General features: G+C 37.3%; 1 long non-coding RNA gene across 1 annotated transcript; it reads right to left on the bottom strand.

Moving 5' to 3' along the window:
* On the bottom strand, positions 1,827–2,699 carry LOC107612571. Its single transcript, XR_001613812.2, has 2 exons — positions 2,446–2,699; positions 1,827–2,341 (listed from the first exon to the last, which is right to left on the bottom strand). It is a non-coding gene; the product is annotated as an uncharacterized LOC107612571 (long non-coding RNA).

Here is a 12,510-nt window from a genome sequence, read left to right as displayed (position 1 = left end):
AGCCATTTAATTCAGTTAGTTTTTTCAGTTTATAAATTCTAATTAAACAGGTCATTAATCACAATAAAATGAGGTTTAAAATAGTTAATAAACTTAAAATAATAAAAGTACATTATATTCAAATTTAATGCAATTTCAACTATCTCAATAACTAAACATAAAATAAATACACATAATTAAATATAAAACAAACGCATGAAAATGTCTAATAAACACCGTCCTAAAACCAAACTACAAATCAACAAATACACTTTAGAACTAAATAACAATAAAATCAGTCACCATAATTAATTTGAATAATTCACACCAGATTCATTATCATTTTTTTCGATTGGTGCAATTTCTACAAAACAAAACAAAAAATAATATAAATTATAAACTATAAAGCAATGCGTATAATTTATGAAAGAAACTTCAATTTTTTTTGCATATCTAATTTTAGTTTCTCAAACTCCTCAATAAGTTCCTCAAAATCAGTTGTCATTGAAGAAGAACGAAGCCAATTTTGTGTGCAAATCAATGCCTCTACTATTTTTGAAGTTAAAGAACTTTTATAGTTATTAAGCACTCTAATGTCTTTGTCTTTGCCTGTTCATTGCTTGCTGACTGCATACATATAAACATAACAAACGCACAACAACATACATCAAATTATTATCTAAAAAATTTGTTATCAAACAACAAGAATTACAACAAATCTATTCTCAAACAGTAACAACAAGTTATAGTAACAAATTTTCATAGTACCAGCCACCGAAAATTAGGACCAACAACAAATTATTATCTAATTAAAAATTAGGACCAGTAAATCAGCAACAATAACACAAATTTAACTCAACAAATTAGACCAGCAACAACAACAAATAGAGCCAGTGAAGTACAGAACCAGCAACAACAATAAATTTTATTCTAAAAATTGGTGAATATATTGTCTTCCAAAGAAGACATTGTTGAATTGCAAGAGAGGGCTTGATGACGGCGCGGGGTTCTCGGTTAATTGGAGACGACATAGGGTTCTCAGCGACAGAGAGGGTTGCTTGGTGACGGCTCAAGCTTCTTGGCAACAGAGAAGATTCTACGGTTGGGACTCGTGACGGCGCAACGAGAAACGCGTCACCATTGCGGATTACGTGAGAAGGATGGAGGAAAGAGCGCTACGCATAGAGGAGGAGGGAGGGAAGCGCTACGGTCTATGACTCTACGGATGGAGGGAGGAGGGAGATTCTGAGATTCAGAAAAAGAAAAACGAGGAAGGGAGACACTGCGTTTTGCGTGAGTGAATCACTCACTTAGGGTTAGCAATTTTGATATTAGGTTAAAGGGTAAAATTGTAAAAATTAGTCTTTTCGATTTTTGGATTGATTATTATAAATTTCAATTCGATTTTATGATAATTTTTGATCTAGCTCGATAACTTACACCTCTAAAAAAAATTGTTGTTTCTTTGAAAAATCCTATATCATTTAGAAAAACAGCAAACAAAATATTGTTGCTCCATAAATTATTGAAGCAGAGTACATAACTGCTACAAATTACTGAAAACAAGTCTTGTTAATTAAGAATCAACCTGAAGGCTACCTACTAAAGTGCTAGTCTATGATCCCCATCCTTAGCTTGGTCATAATACAAAGTGTTGTGCATTAAAAGATATTTTGTTTTTCATTTTATATATAAGTTACAGAAATGTTAAAATTTTAGTAAATTTTATTTTTTGCCAATAGTTAGTTAATAATAAAAGATATAGACTAAAAATATATTATCGAACTATTAAATAAAAAATAATAGACTGATAATTAAAAATACTAACAAAAAAATAATAAATTAAGTTGATCTTGAACTTTTCTCTATAAGTTATATATGATATAAGGGATACGCCTAAGTAATAATGCAATGTGGATGCGCAATTCCATTTGTAACCCAAAAAAAAGAAATACACCATTTGTAACCCAAAATGGCGAATAATGAGGAAATAGTTCAGCTACATCATCGATCGAAGAGGCTCAATACAAGGAATAATACATGGTACACTAGAACACTATTTAATTTTCAGATACATTCCATAGAACTCCATTGAGCAAACTAAAGTACTAGCCAAACATTTGACGACACTTGTTCATGCATTCAATTTCCTTCCCTCTATGGTTAGGAAAGATTCTTCGACATCTGTTAATACACGCTTGAAGTTGTATCTCATCAGATGAAAAATCATAATGTGATAGACTCAAGGGCCTTTCAAGAAGAGTGTCTTGAAATTCAGTAATAATGACCAAATAAATAATCACTCCGGTTATAAGTATTATTGCTAGTGCATTTGTCACATTGATCTTGGCCATAAATGTCTCTGTTAATGTTACAAGTGTGAGAAGTGTATGAAGTTAGTCTCACATCAAAGAAAACAAAAAAGAGTAAGGAGTTTATAAGATGAAAGACTCATTTATTTATTACCTTAAGGTTTTTGAGTTAGATGTAGTGTCTTCTCATCTTATATTCTCTTGATTTTTTCTCGATATCTCTTCGATGTTCAAGAGTTCCCCATGATGACCCAACAGTCTCTTAGTGTATTTCTTCTCTTTTGGCTTGCAATCACAAAGTTATGATTAATTCGACTTTATATACAGAGTTAAATCATTCCTAATCTTATTATTATATTCTATATGATTCTCATCAAGTTAACTAGAATATTTGTAGCTTAGTTTGTGTCCCATTTATATACTAAGAGGTATAGATTGATTCTCAACATAAACAAATTAAATAAAACAAAGAATTCTCATTGTAGAAAAATATTCTTTTAGAATAATTTATTGTATTGTTTGCCTCTTGAGTTCACTGAATTAAAAAAGTAGCTTATTTATAACAATAATGCAAACTGAATATAAAATGTAGCTTACAAAGAAGAGAAAAACTATGTACATGTAAAACCATTGAAAATATATATAATATTACTATATTTTTGAGAAAAGCTATGGGTAAATGGTATGGGAAGTTAGGAAGAAAAAAATAATGTTCTAATTATTTGTTTAAAAAAAATTTACATGAGAAATAAGAGTGACATAAGTTACTGTTTTACACATACTTTTGGAATGATCTTTGAGTCATCATGGTTACATTAGAAGAGAATAACATAGTTACAAACCGTACCATTAGTTCATAAATAGTAACATAAAGTTATGGTAACTATTTAGTTATAATGACATTAGAAGAGATTATGGTTACAAACCGTAATATAAAGTTAAAAACAGTGATCATTGATAAATTATTACTACTTTTTTAGCAATAGTCACTATTTTAAAGGGTCACTGTAACACCCTACCATACAGAGTCTTATGCTTAAGTCATAATTCAGAGATGGCAAGGTATTACAACCTCTAAAACCAAAATTTAGTACGTTTAGTAGTATGAATAATTGATTATAACTAGGAGCCTTTGTAGAAAAAGGGGTAAACAAAAACCGTAACTCAAAAGCGCAACACTCCGATCGATAACGTAACGAACAGGGATAAGCTAACGCGAGATCATATATATACAAAGGAGTGTCAAAAACAGGAATATCAAGACTCAAAATCCGGCTGCGAAGATAACCGGTCCGAATAAGGAAAACCCCAAGGAAAACCCAAAAGGACACAAATACAGAAACCTATTTTCCAAAACCTCCTATAAGAGGAGTCATCACAGTTTGTATTATTTAATGGAGATAAAAGTATCTAAACAAGATATATAACCCAAAACAGAGTCCCGAGAACAAAGGATCTTCGCTAATCCAGAAGTCTCCAGCATGCCTCAACGAGAAGCCTCGCGTCCTGCATCTGAAAACCACAAAATCCGCATGGGTGAGAACCAGAGGTCCCCAGCACGGTAAAAGCTTCCACATATATAATACATAATAATAGAGGAAAGCCGAAGGCAATCCTAGAACTTCCTCCAGATAATATCAAAGCTTATAAACAAACTAAACCGTAAGTGGTAACTGACTAAAGATTCTTCAGTCTAACTAATACTTCCCTTTCCAATTCCTTCAGACCTCCCAACCACCAGCAGGAGTATAATATAGCAAACACAGTTATATCAGACAAGAGATTTACAAATAGGAGCAGATAAGGCATTTAGACAATTAGCAAGTAATATGCAGTCAAATAGGCAATCTCAAACAATTCATGTAGTATGCTTATGATGCATGCCTGTCCCTAGTGGCTGATGATATCATCTGTCGGTTATAGAGCCAACCCGACAAGTCCTGGTAGCTAACCATTGGACTGTCCCTCTGTCGCGCATCCCCAACTCGAGTTATACTCATCATAAACTTGATCATAATCATGATCCATATCCATCACCCTCACTGGTGAATATTTACGGGGGCGAGCTCATCCGGGTCTTTCACAGTGCCTGGCCACACTTACGACATAGGGTCAAAAGAGCTTCGAGTCTCAACCTGGAGCACGTGGTGGCTAGCCACTGCTTCCTCCCAGGGAAACCCTCATCTCCGATGGTGGAAGTGCAAACATTCACAATTCATTCAACAGCATATATGCATATATACTTAGCCATAATCATGGCTCCACCGTAACACGGCAATAATCTAGCCATCCGGCTCACGGTTAAATCCATAACCAGCCAATTCATTAACAATTACGGCCCTTCGGCCCATGGCACAACAAGCACTTTCACCGCCATTCTCCGCATCTCACATAATCATCTTTGATCCTCATTGATCATTCATTTTTCCCTTGCTTCACTCGCAAGTTACCACATTCACTAGCCCTTTTCCTCATGCTAGGCATATCATAATGATTTAAGATATAAGTGGTGAGATCGGAGGCTTAGAAGTATGAAATTTGGCTTTTAAAACTCAAAAATCAACTTTGAGATGAAAACAGGGCCACGCGTACGCGCACTCCACGCGCACGCACGGATGGCCAAAAACTCATCGACGCGCAAGCGTCATACGCGCGAACGTGCGGGTTGAAAAATATCCAAACGGCGCGCAAGCGTCAGCCACGCGTGCTCTTGCGCCCAGGCACAAAACTGGCACAATTCTGGCACAACTATCTGGAGAATAGTTGGGCATATGGCGCAGCGCATCGACGCGCCCGCACACACCACGCGCACGCGTGGATGGTGCTTCCTGGAAGAATGGTGCGCACGCGCCAAGTGCGCCTACGCGCGGAGGGTTATTCTGCTAAAAATTTTCTAAGTTAAAAGCTGCAGAATTCACAGATTCAACCCCCAATCTTCCGACGGTCATAACTCTCTCATTTTAAATCATTTTTCACCCGTTTTTCGAACGGCATGGACATCCCGGATCCAATTTCATTTCTAAACAGATTTGGTACAAATCAGAGATCCGTAGTCCAGGTTATGTCCCGTCAAAGTATGCCCAAAAACCATGTTTTCATACAAAACCACAAAGTGCCATTTTCAAAACAAGCCACTTTCAACTCTTTTCAAAATCAATCAAAACATGCCAATTTCAACCCTTTTCTTTGAAATCATTCAAAATGTACCAAAATCAATACCAAGCCATCCTCAACTCACACATTGACACTTTACCAAAATTTCCAAAATCACCATCCAACCCTTTTAACACTTCTCAATCAAATGGCTAAAGGACAAACACAATATCATGTCATACATCCTTCATCAATCCAATTTCCAATAATTCCATTTCCAATCAATCATCATTATACATAATCATCATCATACTCACCATCAACATGGTACCACCCATCAATTCAACCTCAATCATCCATCAAGCATATATCACAACATGCATTTCTCATACATCACACAATCAAGGCATCAATATTCATAATCACATATATGATCACATCATATATCTCAACCATTCAACAACATCAACAATTCAATGCCTATCTTAGGACCTCTAGCCTAAGTATTTCCTACCACATTACATATTAGATACGGAAAACCGAAACCATACCTTTAGCCGATTTTCCAAGCTCAATCGGAGCACTTCTAAACCACTTGTCCACAAGCTCTCAAGGTATCAACACCTCCAAGAACATATTTTGTCACACAAAACCCTCTCCCAAGCTTTCCAAAATCACCAATCAAGCTCCAATATTCACATATACACAACCTAAGCCACAATCATCATATCCATACACAACATCTCAATACCCAAACATCATAGAACAACAAATCACACTAGGGTTGAGAATCTTACCACACCCAAGGTCCAAGGAGACAAGATTAACCTTCTCCTTCAAGAGAGTTGGGTCCTATAACATCAAAGAGCCCAAAATCTCAACATTTTTGCTCATGAAACTCGAAATCAAGGCTAGAAATTCGAAGAGCAAAATGTGGCTTACCTCAAAATTAATTGTATGGGTTTTGTAGAGCTCTCCGCGGTGAACACGTGGCCGCAAACGGAGCGGCAATCGGAGCTCTAGATCAAAAGTTATGGTGGTTTGAAGATCAACCAAGGGAGAGAACTTGAGAGAGTGTTCTTCCCCCCTCCATCTTAATTTTCAGCGTGTGTTTGTGTATTGTGAGGAGAGAGAGTGCTGAAAACTAGGGTTTTAGTTTAGTTTAGTTGGGCCAAGGGCCCACTTTGGGTCCGGTTGGACCGGTTTGGCCCTTTCGGTCCAATCTTAGTCCGTTTTCTATAAAATTGGTACCGAAATTCTTGTCTCAGTCTCCTCTATCATATTAAGCCATAAAAATAACATTTTTGGCTTTCTAGAATAAATTCTCATTTATGGGTTAATTAGCCATTAATTAACCGGGTCTTACAGTCACAACATACAAAAACAAAAAATTGTAGTGGGTACTTTTTAATTGATATGGTAATATAATATTGTTGCCGAATTTTCTTTACAAAGGCAACAATTAAAAAGTTTTTACCAAAAAGATTAATTTGTTATATTATATACACTTCTCCAAATATAGCCTTCTACCATTAGGTGAGTGAGTTTTTTTTTTATCAAAAATAAATATTTTATTGATGAAATAAATGGTCCACTAGGGACAACACATGGGGAAATAACTGAAAAAGATACAACAAAGTCCAAGGTTCAGAAGTAATTGAATTACATTGAATTAGGAAAGTAACTTTTCTAATTCCAAGCAACACTTCCATTGTCTTCTCACTTATGAAGAGCACCACGCCAAGTGCAGCGTCTTCCTCTCTCTTGCATGGATCTACGGGTCACACTACAAGAAAAATGGTGAGTACTATCAAATTTAGGATTGGACATTAGCGACGAAATTACTGTCAAATTTATCGCCAGTAATATCATCGAATTCATAAGGTTTATTATTTACCAGCAGATTTTGGATTTCGACAATAATTCTGCCTATAATATTTGGAGGGAAACAAAAGTAAAATGGTGCGTCCAGTTAAATCCGACGGTAAAACCAATTAGTGAAACGATGCATGTTGGTGACCTACAAAGGTTTACCATTGAAAAAATCCAATGGTAAATCCAACGGTAACTGGTCGTGAATTCAAAACGCGAACCCTCCTCCCCTCATTCCAGATTCACTCCCTCTCTCACTAAACCACCATCTCCCTCCTTCCCTCTCCCCAAAACCACCATCTGCCATCGTCGACACCGCCACCACCACAACCCCCTCTCCGCCGCTGTCAGCCCACCGACCCACGAGACCCCTTTGTTCTTCTTCTTCTCCTTCTACTCTCCCTATTCTCCATTTTCCGAATTGGCGCCGAGCACCACAGAGCCACCACAGCCGCTCCCCAATGCCAGCCTCCGTTCTTTGGTGTCTGCTCGACACCACCACCACCGCCTCCGCTCCCCAGCTTTTTCTCTTCGATTCGATTCTGTCTCTGCATAACAATAGGTAACATTGAAATCTCTATATTGTTAATTGAAATCTCTATATTATGCCTCCATTTGTTTTTTTAATTAAAATCTATATATTGAGTTAATTGAAATCTCTATATTCTGTCTCTATTTGTTTTTTAATTGAAATCTCTATATTAGGCTAAAATATTTTGTTGTAAATTGAAAAAATTGTTGCTGAGCTGTCCATTTTAATAGATTAAAAAATGATTGAGAAATTAAGTTATATTGAGCTGTCCATTTTTATACGTATTTGAAGATGGCTGAATTTGAGTTTATGAACATGCTGAGGTTTTGTTGATTATTGAATTGGTTTTTCTTATTTTGAATTTGAATTTGAACTTTGAATTTCCACTTTAAAAAGTGTTTCGATTATTGAACTGAATTGCTGAATATTATTGCTGGAGTTATTTGACATTGTCTGAAATATGTTGGTTCACTATGTTAAGGTTGGTTTTGATATATGCAGACATGACGACAAGAAGAGGTGCTGCAGATTAGGTTATCAGACGTGGTTGAAGCCGTGGTCAGGTAGAGGGAGGGTTTCCTCTGGTACCCTCGGGACTTTTGGATCCTCTCCCTCTACTCCGACCACGCCGGTCATGCCACAGGTTCTGGGTTTAGCAGACCAGCCATTCATCATGGTCCCTAACCCCAACTATGTACCGTGGTCTACGACGATAACGCCACCTCCCACCGCTCAATAACCTGCATCCACGGCAACGCCGAGTCCAGCGACGGATGCCGTGGTGTCGGAGTCCAGCCACGGCAGTGATGCAACAGTTGATGCCCCTCCACCACCTACCATCGTATAGTTGCGCATTTGGCTTGATGGTTGTAAGAACCGAGACTAATTAACCGTCTAATTAAATGATTAATATTGCTCAAAATAGGATCCGAAAACTTATAATGAGAATTAGAGGATTTAAATATGATTTTTGGACTCAGTAGATTTTTCTGATTCAGAAAATGTATTTTCTGCGAAAAACGAGTAAAACTGGGAACCGGCAATCGAACTGGTCGAACTAGTTTAAGTCTGCCCGGCACTATGCGAGAAAAATTAAAAACAGCAGAAAACCTTAGGAAAATATTTAAAGTCGAAAACCGAGCGTTAATTTTAAAAGTTTGGTCCAAAGTTGGGCCAAACGGACTAAAAACACTAACGGGTTGGACTGGGCCCAAGTTGGGTCCAAGCCCAACATATATAAGCACTTAAAGGCACCCACTTTAGCTCATTAAACACATTCAAGAGAGGGAGAGGAGCTGAAGTGAGAAGAGAGTGAGGGTTTCCAAAGTTACTGTTCACCTACATCTTCAATCCATCATATCTCGAGCTACGGTGCTTTGATTCACGTGCCGTCAGCGGCTACGCGAAGCCCTCATCGAGCCCGTCACTTCTAGCTAAGAATTGTGGTAAGCTTTTCAAAATTTTCTATCCAGTTTCAAGCCCTTGTAAAATTCAAAAATTTGGTTTTGGTTTTGAGTAAAATCTTGTGATTTTGGGTGTTTAGGTACACTCTAACACTTGATTCCCATTGGGTTTTACCCAATCCACATTTGGTAAAGTGAGCATACTTGATCTCTTGTGGTTTTGTGTATATATGAAACCCTAGGTTTATTTATGGAACTTGTGTAATTTCTAGCTTGAATTGGTGTTGTGTGGAGTATATTGGTGACTTAAATTGCTTGAAAGTGGACTTGGTGGCTGGACTTGTTGATCTTGGTTGAGGATTTGGTGAATTGAAGCTTGTTGGAGTTCAATTTTGGGTTTTTGGCATATTGGGAGTCGGTCAAAGTATGGTTTCGATTTTCTCTATGTAATATATAATATTTCTGGACACTTAGGCTAGGGACCCATAGGATAGGATTGACTTAAATTAGTTGTTGAAATTGTTGTATGATGATGAATGATGATTTGATGATTTGGGTTGTTGATGAATTGAAATGTTGATGTTGATAGCATGGTATGGAGGGTTGAGATTGAAATTTATTATGGTGATTGTTGGTAATAGTGGAATGATGTTTGATTAATGTGTTGGTTGAATATTAATGTATTGTTATGTATTTGATAATGGGGATTGATGATTTCATAAGATGGAGTGGTGAATTGAGGTATGAAAAATATGAAATTGAGGTGTTTTGGGAGTTTGATGAAATGGTGGTTTAGTTTTGGTTGTGAAATTGGAAAATTGAGAATTTGTGAACTTTTGGTAAAAAACTGAAATTTTGATAAACTTCCATGAATCATATCTTGAGCTGTCGTGCTTGAAATTCAATGTATTTTATATCAAATGAAAGATAATTGAACAAGCTTTAAAATGATTTAAAATTTGTGGAAATCCGAATTTGGTAGAAGAATATATGATTGATGAAAGTTTGGTGTCAAAATCTAAAATTCTGCAATGTTGCAGAATTTTGTGATTTATTGTTTGTGTGCGCACGCACAGCCTTGAGCACACGCACACCCCGTGAATTTTTGAACCTGTGCGCATGCACACACGGGGAAATGACTACTGATGGGGGTGCTAGGATGCCCACGCACATACCCACGAAGTTTTACAACCTGTGCGCACGCACACGTTGGAAGGTGCATTCTGTTGAGGGGGTTAGCACGCCATGTGCGAGCGAACAGAATTGTAAAATTTTGCACTTGTGCGTACGTACACCTCTATGCGTACGCACACTTTTTAAAAATCCCCTAGGGCGTGCGCACGCACACCCCCTTTGCGTACGCACATGTCCTGTTTTTCAACTAAAACTTTGTTTTTAAACTATTTCACCTTCCCAACAAGCTTGTATACTTCTGTGACACCTAATTAAGACTCTTGGGCTTATTTTCGGGCATTGAAACATGGGAAAGGTCCTAGGAGATTTAACTTGGTATTATTTTGAAAAGATAGAGAATGGAGGCTTAGGTTTCTGATGTACTGAGGATGGGTTTGGTAGAGCGAGAAGGAAGAATGGTGTATGAACTGAGAAACTGAGGAACTGATGAGTTCAGAATGGACATGTTAAATTAACAGTGGTTGAGATGAGTCGAGGGCTCGGAATGGAGTGATGATCCATGATATACTGAAAAATGTTTTCTGAAAACCACTGAATTACTGTTTTATACTCAGAATTATGAGACGCTATGCACCTGGCAGAGATGGTAGTTAATCCCGCCTGTTGAGGTCGCAGCAGCGGCGTAAGAACGGTGGTGAATCCCGCTTACGTTGAGATGTGAGGTCTGTGGCAAGAGTATCCCGCTCGCATCCCTTCGGATCACTAGAGTGTGCAGGCACAAAATCCTGGACGATGTTCTGAGCATCATATCTCGGAGGTTCCCAATCATGATTTCGAAGGGCGACATCTCCATGGAGATGTGTCGGGTTGACAGTTGAACCGACAATGTGATATCACAGCCAATAGGACAGACATTCATCATGTGCATCTTCTATCTGTTTGTTTGCTTTGTCGACTTGTAATTGCTTGCCTAATTGTATAACATGCCAAATTGCCTACTTGAATTACTTGTCATATATGCCTATACTTGTGTTTTACTTGCATTGATATTATCTGTGTTTTCTACTGGGATTGAGGAGGTTCGGAAGGCGGTGGCGATGGGATCGCATGGAGGATAGATTGGTGAAGGCTGTAGGACAGCGGAGAACTGTTAGACTAGAAAATCCCCTAAGTTAGATTACCCCTTTTATGTTAAGGATTTAAGTTATGCTTTACTATTTTAGTTATGCCTTAAGATGAATCTTGTGATGGATATGAAGTTCTAGGATTGCCTCTGGCGTCCCGGAGTCTTATATCTTACATCACTGGGTACTATTACCATACTGAGAACCTCCAGTTCTCATACCATATTCTGTTGTTGTTTTTTAGATGCAGGTCGCAACCCACCTCGGTGAGTTGCTTCGATGGTGCAGAGCAGAGGATCCAGGATACATTTTGGGGTCTTTTTGCTTATTTTGTTTATATCTCACACTTTTGTATTTACTTTTGCCTAGGAGCTTACTTTGAGAGGAAAAACTTGTATAAGCTATTTTTGACTATCAGGTTTCTGTATTGTTTGTATATAGCTAGCCGGCTTAAACTACGCGAGCCGAGGCTAGTTCTTTATGCTATTATACTCTTATATTTTGTTATATTATGTCTATATCTTGTGCGTTAAGTTTGTGGCTTCGTGAGTACGTTTTGCGCTTTTCAAATCCTGTTTTTGAGCTGTATCCTTCATCGGACTTCTAGAATATATTATTTCTTCTATATATTATATGTATAAGCTTTAGAACTGTCGTAACCTTTGATTAACATTTGCTTTATGACGCGAGGTAAGGCTTAGGGTAATTAGGGTGTTACAATGGCGGCACGGGGTAAGTATCACATTCAATGCTGATGTATTTTCTGTTTATTGTTTTCTAGTTTTATTAATTATGATTTCTGTTGTTGCTGAGATTTCCTGAAATTTTGATTCCTATTTAGTAGATTTAGGTTGATTTGGAATGCTGCTAGTCATTGTTTTCTAGTTTTATTGATTATGATTCTTGTTGTTGCTAAGGTTTTCTGAAAAATTGATTCCTATTTAGTGGATTTAGATTGATTTAGAATGTTGCTGTTTATTGTTTTCTAGTTTTGTTGATTATGATTCCTGTTGTTGTTGAGATTTTATGAAAAATTAATTCCTGTTTAGTGGATTTAGGTT

This window comes from Arachis ipaensis, chromosome B08 (assembly GCF_000816755.2).
Source record: "Arachis ipaensis cultivar K30076 chromosome B08, Araip1.1, whole genome shotgun sequence".
Classification (NCBI taxonomy): Eukaryota; Viridiplantae; Streptophyta; class Magnoliopsida; order Fabales; family Fabaceae; genus Arachis; species Arachis ipaensis.
The sequence above is the reverse complement of the archived record's forward strand: the minus strand, read 5'-3'. Positions and strand labels throughout refer to the sequence as shown.